Source organism: Tachyglossus aculeatus, chromosome 19 (genome assembly GCF_015852505.1).
Source record: "Tachyglossus aculeatus isolate mTacAcu1 chromosome 19, mTacAcu1.pri, whole genome shotgun sequence".
NCBI classification, from domain to species: domain Eukaryota; kingdom Metazoa; phylum Chordata; class Mammalia; order Monotremata; family Tachyglossidae; genus Tachyglossus; species Tachyglossus aculeatus.
Genome location: NC_052084.1, coordinates 16,236,767 through 16,239,898, shown reverse-complemented (window position 1 = coordinate 16,239,898; position 3,132 = coordinate 16,236,767).

The window sequence follows — 3,132 nt, the reverse complement described above, 5'->3', positions numbered from 1 at the left end:
ACCAAGAAAAAAACCCTTGCTCTTCATCTGGCCCCCAGCTAAGTGAAACTCCTGAACCCAAGCCCCTGGTCCCTCTCTGGGCCCAGGGGCAGCTGCGGAGGGACCCAGAGTTGTGAGGGGAGGGTGGCAGGAGGTTTTGTTAGCAGCTGGGCTTGTGCGGAGCCCACAACTGACACTGTGCAATGGCAGGATCGTCCACGGGATTTGCGGCTCCTTCTGCAGGCCCTGGACGCCCCCCTCCAGAAGACCGGACCCTCCCCTCCAGGCTGCCACTCCCAGGCCTCCTCCTTGAGGGAACGGGCTTCCCTGGGCAGCCGTGGCGGGAAGGCCGCAGGGAAAGCGTGAGAGGGCCAGGATCATCATCATCAATCGTATTTACTGAGCGCTTACTGTGTGCAGAGCACTGTACTAAGCGCTTGGGAAGTCCAAGTTGGCAACATATCGAGACGGTCCCTACCCAAGGCTCACAGTGTAAAAGGGGGGGAGACAGAGGATGCAGGATTGGGGCTGCCCGGAGCGCTGCTGGGAGGAGCGGAAGGAGACAGCCCCAATCATGTCAACAAAGGCAGGTCTCTGGGGGAGTCCCATTTTAGCATGGCACGGCTGCTTCCTTTAATCCCTCCCCCAACCCGCTGATGCTCCCTGCAAGAGAGAAGCAGCATTACCTAGTCGAAAGAACCCAGCACTGGGAGTCAGGGGATCTCCAACTGCCTGCTGTTTGTCCTTGGGCAAGCCACTTTTCTGGGCCTCGGTTTCCTTAGGTGTAAAAACGGGAATAAGACATCTGTTCTCCCTCAATCAATCGTATTTATTGAGCGCTTACTATGTGCAGAGCACTGTACTAAGCACTTGGGAAGTGACTGTGACTTTGACTGTGAGCCCCATGTGGGACAGGACCTGAGTCTGAGCTGATTGAAGTCCATCCACCCACTGCTTGGCATGGAGTAAGCGCTTAACAAATCCCACTATTAATATGGCTATTATTAGTAATTTTTATGGTATTGAGCCCTATGCGCTGACCACTTTTGTAAGTAAGGCGCAACTTTGAATCTGTGAGCCCATTGTTGGGTAGGGACCGTCTCTCTGTGTTGCCGACTTGTACTTCCCAAGCGCTTAGCACAGTGCTCTGCACCCAGTAAGCGCTCGATAAATACGATCGAATGAATTAGGTCAGAAACAGTGCCTGCCCCGCATGGGGCTTACGGTTTAAATAGGAATGAGAATAGGTATTTAATGCTATTTAATTCCCATTTTACAACGGAGGAAACTGAGGCCCACAGAACTGAAGTGATGTGCCCAAGGTCCCACCGCAAGAAATTGGCAGAACTGGGATTAGAACCCAGGTGCTCCGGCTCCCAGGCCCGGGCTCTCGGCTACTAGAGGCCACGCTGCTTCTCATTAACCTCCAAGGCTAATGACTCTTAGCACAGTGCTCTGCACACAGTAAGCGCTCGATAAATACGATCGAATGAACGAATGAATTAGGTCAGAAACAGTGCCTGCCCCGCATGGGGCTTATGGTTTAAATAGGAATGAGAATAGGTATTTAATGCTATTTAATTCCCATTTTACAACGGAGGAAACTGAGGCCCAGAGAACTGAATTGATGTGCCCAAGGTCCCACCGCAAGAAATTGGCAGAACTGGGATTAGAACCCAGGTGCTCCGGCTCCCGGGCCCGGGCTTTAGGCTACTAGAGGCCACGCTGCTTCTCATTAACCTCCAAGGCTAATGACTCTTAGCACAGTGCTCTGCACACAGTAAGCGCTCGATAAATACGATCGAATGAATGAATGAATTAGGTCAGAAGCAGTGCCTGCCCTGCATGGGGCTTATGGTTTAAGTAGGAATGAGAATAGGTATTTAATGCTATTTAATTCCCATTTTACAATGGAGGAAACTGAGGCCCAGAGAACTGATTTGCCCAAGGTCCCACTGCAAGAAATTGGCAGAACTGGGATTAGAACCCAGGTGCTCCGGCTCCCAAGCCCGGGCTTTAGGCTACTAGAGGCCACGCTGCTTGTCATTAACCTCCAAGGGTGGTCATTTAGACTGTGAGCCCACTGTTGGGTAGGGACTGTCTCTATATGTTGCCAATTTGTACTTCCCAAGCGCTTGGTACAGTGCTCTGCACATAGTAAGCGCTCAGTAAATACGATTGATGATGGTCATCCCTGGCAGGGCAGCTGCTGGCAATCAGGCCACCAAGGAGCAAGGGTGAGGGCATCACCGTGTGTCCTGGTGCCAGCTTAGTCTAACCCTGCTGCAGCCAGGCTTGCCACCCAGGACAGGGCTAAGCCTCCAACTGAATGTAAATGACAGTCTGCTCTGAAGCTCTGGGCATTCACTCATTCAATCGTATTTATTGAGCGCTTACTGGTGTGCAGAGCACTGTACTAAACGCTTGGGAAGTACAAGTCACCTAAGACCCTCCCCCTTTTAGACCTCTCCCCCTCTCCGCCTTTTAGACTGTGAGCCCACTGTTGGGTAGGGACTGTATATGTTGCCAATTTGTACTTCCCAAGCGCTTAGTACAGCGCTCTGCACATAGTAAGAGCTCAATAAATACGATTGATGATGATGAAGACTTCCCCTCTAGCTCGCTGTGGGCAGGGAATGTCTGTTACATGGTTATATTGTCCTCTCCCAAGCGCCCAGCACAGTGCCCTGCACACAGTAAGCACTCGATAAATACGACTGACTTCCTCTGGCCCGCCACAGGTAACCCCTCAGAGGGGAGGCCCCCAAAGTGGTCCCATTTTCCAGCTGAAGGTCACACCTTGGGAAAGACCGTAAAGGAGAGAGGAGAGCAGTCCGCTCTGCCCAGGCTCCCGGGATTTTTTTTTTTTTAAATGTTCATTGTTGGGAAGGAGGCTGGAGGGAAGGGAGAGGCACGCCCCCGCTGCTGACAAAAATATGTTATCTTTTCCCAGACAGGAGGCCCTCTTCTCTTCCCAGCCTCCGCTGCTCCAGAGGCTGCTTTAGTGGAGTCTGATGACCAAATCCTCTCCCTAATTCCCGTTCTTCCACCTTCGCTCGGCTCTGCCGCGGCTCGTGGCGTGCAGGGTGGACAGAAATCCGCCGCCTGCTTCCCTCCCCGAGAAGGCGAGAGTGCGGACACCAGATGGGGAGA